Below are 9059 nucleotides of genomic sequence, written 5' to 3' on the forward strand. Positions count from 1 at the left end.
AGTTCAGAGGGAATGGCTGTGTGATTACAAACTGGTTTAGCCTAGCCAGGTTAAACTAGGTTAAAATTGAATCAATTCAGGCTCAGGTTTTTGAATGTCTGTCCCTAGCTCAGAGGTCCTCTCATCTGTTCCCTTGCTGAGTAAAGGGATCCTGGGCATTCAGTAGGCTGAAGGCCTATCATAGCAGAGAACACCAAGCTATCACCTTAACACTAGCAGCAGGGACCTAAACCATACAGCTTAACACCCCTGGCCACCTATTTTGGACCAAAACGGTCACTCACCAGCAGCTGCACATCTGGCATCTGTCTTGTGGCTGCTGAATAGACACAGAGTGCTGGGTCTGCAAGAGAAAAACAGTATTTCAGGAGACGGTATAGTGGCATGTCTGCACAAATGCTGCCTCACCATCCCACCTCAAGTGGGGGAGTGGGGAGTCCTGCAGACTGGAACAGCCCCTGCTGGGCCTCTTCCAATTAGGCCACATGAGAGCTCATAGGAGCAAGCGGGTGAAAGGCTGTGGAGTCAGCTGCAAATTAGCTTGGTGAAAACAAGAACTGCCAGCCTCATCCACAAGCTTGGACACAAGTCAAACTAGACTTGACTAGACAAACTTTCATTTGTCAGAGCAAGGTGGGAAACTATTTAACCGTTAAGAACATAGATGCATCCCCTCAGTTCCCCCTTTTCTAAGGAAAACATTGTGGGATTTTGGTCACAAGGAAAACCTCAAACCTTTGCCCCCACCCACTACTTAGGGATCTGGCTTTAAGACTGTTTCTGGAGAAGGCATTTCTAAGCCCCTTTCCTGGAGCTTCCCTGCCAGTCCCCTTGAACCCAAGTGGGGTCATTCCAGCCCACTGCTGGACAACATTACCAACTACTGGTTTAGGAAATTATTTTCATCTGTTTTTGGTGATTCTCTTACAATCTATAATACCTACATGCACAAGAGTCCTGGCATTTTAACCTGAAAATATAGTGGTCTTGACTTCTGTTCATTAGCTTCTCTACCTTGCTGACTCCATTTCACCCCACCAGTTCCCAGCTCATCTCTCTCCTCAAGGCCTCATGCAATCAAAAGAAAAACAGAAATGAGAAACAATCACTCTGCTTTCCAAGGGTGCATCAAGACCTGGGAAGTAAATGCACAAAGGGTGCCTTTACACTGCAGGCACAATACTCCAAGAGGCCTTGTGCTGCCTCATCCCTCCATTCTTGACTTTTATTGTTAACATGTTGCACATACACAAGGGGTCCAGTTCTGCAAACACGACTGCCAGTAACAAGGAGTGGTACTAGAGTCCATCTATTCAAAGAAGAAAGTGCAGTTCCTGGCAGTAAGTGGCCACAGGATTTAGACCTATGATTGTAAACTCCTTGGGGCTGAGTCCACATGGTGGCACTAAGACTACAGGAATTAGCCCCTTCAGATTACTCCCCCTAAGGCTAGCATGGCAAGGGCAATGGCAACCCCACCTTGCCTCTGTGTTGTAGTTGATCCCCTGGGTCAAAGCAGTGTCACTAGGGCTCAGGACTACCTTGGTCACTCTTCTCCTTGGTTGAAGTGGACTGAAACAGGGCAGGAAGTTCTGAAATCATCAACCAATGATGAGCAGAGGCTGGACACAGTGTGCTGCTTACCCAAGAATTCCTTTCTACTTTTAGCAGTACTGTCCCTGCTCCTCCTCATAACCCCTTTCCCCATCCAACCCCTTCCCCCCCAGGTTCTTCTGCAAAAGGAGGCAAGCCAGCACTGGATCTGTCACAGCAAAAGGGCAGCATGTGGCCCACAGAGCCCAGCATCTACTTCTCCCACTGCAGCATGGGGTTTGTGTGCCACTATCAAGGGGTGGGGGACTGCATGCCCCAGCAGTGCATCCCCACAGCACATGGACTGCATGGTGTGTGGCCCAGGGGCCAGACCCTCATGTCACATGTGGCCTCTGGGTGCAGCCAAGTTGGACAGCCTTGACTTGTAGGGCTCTGCTCCTGGCTAACCTGCTACTGATGCCTCCTACTGAGAGATTATGATTCCTAATTTAGAGAGCCTTACTTGCTGTTTTAACCATTGCAGCATGACATTCATTTGTCTCTTGAGAATGGGTTGTTCTGAGAAAAGCTGAAATTCACCTACTTTATTTTTTAGGCCTTCAGTCACTTCAGCATTCTTCCTTTTTTACCTTGCTATTAAAGACACAGCTTTTACTGAGCTTCCAGGAAAAACATGGTTTCTACCAAGATGAAAGTCTCCCCTCTAATTTAAAACAGTTGAGGGGGAGACAATTAGGTGAAGCGGCTGAGCTAATGCACAAACAGTTTGTAATTACAGGAGCAGGCCTGGCCAGCAGGAACTACCTGGGGAATATTCTTATTAAATAAAGCAGAATTCTGTCACCTTCTTAATCATGAAATATTGATGAAGCTGTAAGCAGCCCTTCTGAGGTTTTAGCCTTTGCCCTCTCCTTCTGTGTGTGTGTGTGTCCACAAAGAGAAGATGGGTTGGGGAGGGAGAGGAATGAAACCCAAAGCCCAGCAATGTATTCACAGCGTATATGCCAGTCTCAGGCACTGATGGGTTTTGCTGAGTTTGCACAGGTGGACAGGTTGCACAAAGGAAAAACAAAGATTTTCCCACCATCCAAAGCCATGAGGGGCATTTGGATGGATCAGAAACAGCAGAAGAATGGTTAAGTACAGACAGGTAAGTCAGAGCTGCATTGGAGTGACTGTCATCTTAGATCACATGTCCTCACTTCCATTGTGCCATGAGTGGAGGTGCATCATGAAGCATGTCTGGCCCGCACATTCCCACTCTCACAGCACCAGATCCCAAATGTGAGGCAAAGTAGCCACCGTACAGAGGCCCTTAGCACAAAGATCAGCCCTGTTCACAGCCTCTCAGCCATGTTTATTGGCATGTGCTCAGCCCTGCTGCACTGCTTCATTTCTGGGAGCAGGTAAAAATGGAGTGAGGTGAGCTTGCTTCATGGCAGTGCTTGTGGGCACAGCATGGGGGCAGCGTAGATGTGTCCACAGATTCCTGGACAGAGGGCCAGATTCTGATTCCTTTGGTAGTGTTGAAGGCTAGGGACAGACATTCAAAAAGCCTGAGCCTGAATTGATTAAACCTTTGCAGGTTAGTCTAACCTAACTAGGTTGACCAGCTAGAAATTTGACAGACATTCTCTCTGGACTGAGGAAATCCAGGCATGTGCCTGCAGTGGCTCAAACTAGAAGCCAGGAGGCACTAGAGCAGCCCTCCCTTCTCTTGCACAGAGTTGAGCTGAGGGGAGCGTGGCCAGGCCCCTGCAGGACTTTCTCATCAGGGAGGTCTGCCTGCACCATCCCAGGCTTTTCCCTGCTGGCTGCTCAAGGGGCGGGAGAATAGACAGCCCCCAGACCCTTGCTAGCACTCTGAGGCAAGGGGGAGGGGGGTGTGCAGTGCATGCATCTATTGATGATACAAAGCTTTTCAATCTCCCTCCCTACTTGTCAGACTGTCTGCAGCAAACTGATAGGCGAGCAAGGTAGCCCAGAGCTGGTAAGAGTCTTTATCACCCAATTAGCAAAACAGCCTCTCTCATATTACTTCAAACTCTTCTTAAAAAGCTTCCGGGGGTGACCTGTTGATTAGCTCCAACAGCCCTGTTCTGTCTTCCTGCCTGTCCCAATGAAATTGGAGACACACACACACAGACACTTCTCAGCATTAGCTAGCACATCACACGCCTAGGGTCTGTGGGGCTGGGGTCTGTGCTATGGGAGATGGGGGGGGGATTTCCTGCTTGAGCAGCAAGAGGGGTAGGGCCAGGGGGGAAGCCAGCAGACCCTGCTGTGTCTGCAGTCTCTGCAGGAGTCTTATACAACACTAGCTAGCATACCACATGCTGGCTATGGCCTGTGCTCTGGGAGGGGGGAGGAAGGGATGCCTGCTTAAGCAGCAAGTGTGGGGAGGGGGAGAGGGACACAGGGAAGCCAGCAGACCATGCTGTGTCTGCAAATCTGTGCCAGAGGAGCTCTGTCCAGGGAGCAAAGGGGAGGAGCCAGCCCCGCTGTGGAGCAGAGAGCCCTACCCAACCCAAAGAGCATGCTGGGATGCTGGGGGAGTCTGGTTTATCTTTAACCAGCAAGAGGTCTGGGCCAGACATTGCATAAATCGGTTTGAGCCAAATCAGTTAAGCCTGATACTACATTCAACCAGATTTATCTCAAACCGGTTTCAGCTATTTTCAGACTGGTTTGTGTGCGCTGAACATCTGTTCTGTTACAGGTTTAACCCAGTTTCTGATCACTTAAACCGGTTTATGTGTAATATGTCCCTAACCAAAAAGTTCTGCTGAAATCTATGGGATTTCTGGAAAAGTATGGTACTACTTACCATTGGGATCTGCTCCTTCAAGCACCCTCAAAAAAAGCTAGCCATATGGGTTGGGCCAGTAGAATCATTTCTCCCCATATGTCTGCATCTTTATGCATACAGAAGTCTGGGGGAAGTCTTTGAGAAGCTTCTTGAGGAACCACCTCCAGCCTCTTCCCATGCAGCAGAAAGGGAGTCCAAGGGCGATACCCTGATTCAATTGAAGTCAGTTGTCAAAGCTCTTCCTGCCCTGCTTGAGTTTAGGATTTCCCCAGAGGCACTAGCACACACTGACTGTTCATTGATTCAAAGGCCACTGAACCTAGTGGGAGGCTTGATTATCAGGAGCACGGAGCACCCACAACTCCATCTAGGAAGCACAGGTGCCATGGACCCTCAGCAGCTCTGAGAATGACAAGTAAAGCATTGCCAGAATAGGAACCAAGAAAAGCAACACCCAAAATCAGTAGCTGATTTTGACCGTCCTGGCTTCTCAGCAGAGGAGCTGTTTATCTCCAGACAGCTGCTTAGTAGCATAGGGGGCAAATTATTACAGCCCTAGCACCATTTGACCTGGGGTTAGCTGCTATTCCTTACAGCCATGACTTTGTCTGGGTTTTCCCCTGTAAGTGAGACCCCAGAAACAAGCCCTTTGGAACAGGAGCAAGGGACTATAAACAGTTGGGGAGGACCAAGGCAGGAAAGAAATGTTGCTCTCCATCTGCTTTCAAAGCTGAATTGGCAAGTGGAAAGGCTCCAGGTGCTCCCAATTAAATTAACTGTGCAACGCTGTCCTAATGGGCTCCTGGGCCTTGACTGAGCTCCTAGGCACTGCCTTGTCATCATCATCATCATAACAGGCAACTCCCCAAATGATAAAGGGCCCTGTGGCCGGGACCTGCACCAGATACTGGTTGAGTGTATACATCATGGAGCAGGAGATGCAGGGGTAGCAGCAGAACATGGGTGTTCTCAGGTGCAGGAAGGGAAAAGGACTCCAGTTAAATGACTTGGGGGAGGAAAGAGGACAAGGAGCAGAAGAGGGGTAGCAAAAGGGGGGCTCTTCTTCCATGCCCAGCCCTGTGGTGGGGACCTTTGTTCTGTCTCCTGTATTCCTCCCCCTAGGAGAGGTCTGGCTTCAGTGGCTGAATTAATAGCTCTCCACCACAGAGGGGAGTAGGGAGTGACTGAGTACTCTCCTCTCCAATGACCTGACTCATAGCTGGCTCTGAGTGGAGAGAGCATTTTGGTCAGGTCTTGGCTGCCAGCTGGGAACTGGTCTGAAAAAATGCAACCTCCCATCCATCTGTCCAGCATGACCAGGCTGGGACGTAAAGCCCTGCATGTGGTTCCGTTCTAACGTAGAGCTCGGGAAATTCCCTAGGGACTTTGCAACTTGCAGAGGAAAGAGAAAACCAAGGCCCTCATCACTCACAGCCACTAAAGGACAACTTTGCTGCAACCGCCCCAGATATGAGAGCTACTTCAAGACCCAGTGTCCTCTCCCAATTCCAGATTAAGGGTATTTAAGAGTCCTCTCGCAGATTAGGTGGGTGATGTTATCCTGCAGCACGGCTGCATCGCTCTGTAGGCAGCCCTGTGTCTGCACTTGAGTGCTGTGCAATATAAAGCCCCCTGCCCCTGCACTGGAATCCTTCAGGAAGAAAGTGGCTATGTGAAGGCTCCATTGTGACCAGGGAAGCTATTGTCATCCTTGATAAGCATAGGGGAAGGAGATCACACAGCACCAGCATCAATAGCTGGAGATGCTCTGTTCCTGAGTGAGATGGAAGCAGGTTGCTTCTGGGTGCAGCAAAGGAGCTGATGCAGGACAAGAAGCAACTGCCCCTTGTAACAGAATGCAAGTGGCTCTCCCTCACCATTGGGTGCACAGAAGTCAACAGCATTAACCCTTTGGGGGCACTGGGGCCACCAACCATGCTTTGATTTGGGGGTAAGGCCTGTCTCTGTATCCCCTGAGTGTAACCCATGACGGTTCCTGGGCCCTGACTAGGGCTCCTAGGGCTATTTCAGTATGAGTCACTATCCACAAGTAGAAAGGCATATATTTCAAAACTCATGCCCTGGTTTGATTGTGTCCTGAATCCACACTTCAAACCTCTCTGTAAATGTGAATGTGTAAATGTGAGAAACAAAGAATTTATCTGCAAACTGCAATCACTTGCCACCTGGGCCTCTTCACCCACTAGCAGGGCCTGGTGCCAAGCTGCTCACACACTAATACTTCTACCATGAGATCCTCCATGAGTACCTCGATCCTTCATCCAGACACTTCAGATATGCATACAGCACATCCATGGAGTACCCCAGGAAAGACATTACTAGGTACACCCTATCTACCTGCTCCTGCTTGGACCAATCCTGGAAAGACAGCAACAAAGCCAGGTTGGGATGCCTGCAGTGGCTACTTTCAAGCCTGCCAAAAATCTCAAAGTAGCCTTACAGGGATGTCTCTGGAGTGGTTTCCCCAGCACATTTCCACGTTTTGGGTGTATGAGCGGAAATGAGTGCATGGGGTGTACAAAGCCATCCCTCCCTGAGCATGCCTGGGATACACAGCACAGAACTACCCCTGATTATAAAGAATTCAGATGGCTCAAGAAAGGATGAATTCTCCTTTAACTGTTCCTGGAGTGAATTATGCTGCTCTGTGATGGGCTGCCTTGCTCAGCAAAGCCCACCTGATGTGATGTAACACAGCATGACCCAGTATAACAAGGTACAACGGACTGAGCACCGTGAAAAATGCAGCAACTTACAAGACAAACCAGCTTCCAAATGTTGTGCACGAACCAAAAACTCCAGCATAGCCTGGCTGCTTGCAATGTAAGAACTGTCTTATCCAGAAGACCCTCAAATGATTGGTAAATGCAAAATTTAAAAAAAAATGGAACTGAAGATATATGGGTGTAGGCAGACAAAGCCCAAAGTAATCTATACATGATATCCTGGGAAATCTGCTGAAAACCATTAGTATGTTAGAGTACTTGAGGAGTTAAGTTCTCTTTCACCTAAGGAAAAGTGCCAGAATCTGGCCTTTATGCCCTGAGCCAAAGCCCACTGATAGACCAGACTCTAAATGAGCCAAAATCCATGCATCAGTGTGGTCAGATAATAGGCTTCCATGAATATCTCAGTTTAGATGGTCCACCTTCAAACTCTGGGAGTGTACAGACTGAATCTGATGCTGCAATGGTCTTGAAAAAGTTTTGCTGCATCCTTCCAGAAGCCAGAGTCTCGTTCTTCAAGTTTTACCCCCTCTGCAGTAGTATGATATTAGACCCATTGCCAACCTGGTACCAACAAAGCTTTAAGCTCTCTAACATGCATTTCTAGCCACTCAGCACTGGTTATTATGACTACCTATTTCCCCTGACTGGATAACAAATCCCTTAGTAATATATGCTGCTCAGGTGTAAAGCAACCAACCCTTCCAAATTCTCCAGGATGGTCTTTGCTTTTGGGGGTACACCCTAATGTGCCCCAAAGGATCCCTGAAATTGGGCTTTGCACATGGATTTAGATTCATAGATTCATAGATGTTAGGGTCGGAAGGGACCTCAATAGATCATCGAGTCCGACCCCCTGCATAGGCAGGAAAGAGGGCTGGGGCTAGATGACCCCAGCTAGATGCTTATCTAACCTCCTCTTGAAGACCCCCAGGGTAGGGGAGAGCATCACCTCCCATTTGAAAGACTGGTCCCCTCCATGAGCATCCCAACACCACCAGACAGCTTCCTGCCACCTCTGCTGAGAGGCTGCAGTTAGACACTGCGTGGCACCATGGGCTACCTTCTGAATTGGAAACAGTACAGCTTTTGTGTGACACCACACCCAGGCAAATTCAGAGAGCCAATAAGCCTGGATTTTTCTCCCTGAAAGTTGATTGCTTTGCTCCCATGCTTGGCACATTTTTGAGATTCATGATGCTCTCTGCTCCTACTACAAGCAGAACATGTGGTCTAAAGGGAGAAAAGATCAACCTCAGCAGGAGGTAGCAATTAGGAAAGGTGGGACCATCAGGCTTTCAGCACCCAGAACAGGGAAACATGTCTCTTCTTTGATTTGGACATCTGCTCTCATTTGTACAATGCAGCACCTGAGAGGTGTCCTCAGTATTGTCTGGTAAGATCTCTGGTTTGCCAAACCACACGAGTTCTTATAAGATACAGCAGTACGGGGCTCATCATCATGTTGTAGTGACTGAATTTGCTATGATGGCTGCATTTGGGCAAGTTCCTGAACCACAATTAGAGATATAAACAGTCTTTCAGCTACAGGGAATTTCTGCATCAGAATTGTGCATCTCAAGACTTCTCTCTCATTAGCAATAATATCCATGACCTTTTAACTGCATAACAAGCCACTTCTATTATGCTAATGATGTAGATGTAAATGAAAGCAATCTCAATTTCAGATGGTCCAGGGTTAAAACTTTAGTATTAGGAAACAGGATGCCCAGGTAGAACAGATTGCCAGCCAATAACTATGCAGGCCCTTTCTCAGAAAAAACCTCCCTATCCAGGAACTTAAGCATGTGCTTAACGCCATCCTGAAATAGGGCCTCAGTTAAGCTGCATTCCAAGAAATGGCAGACAGTCTTCTCAGCTCTACCCTGAATAGCCTTGTTTGTCCTGTAAGCTTATGTTCCTTCTTTGCCAAGTTTGTGCTCAGCAGG

Source organism: Alligator sinensis, unplaced genomic scaffold, assembly GCF_000455745.1.
Source record: "Alligator sinensis unplaced genomic scaffold, ASM45574v1 scaffold599_1, whole genome shotgun sequence".
Taxonomy (NCBI): Eukaryota; Metazoa; Chordata; order Crocodylia; family Alligatoridae; genus Alligator; species Alligator sinensis.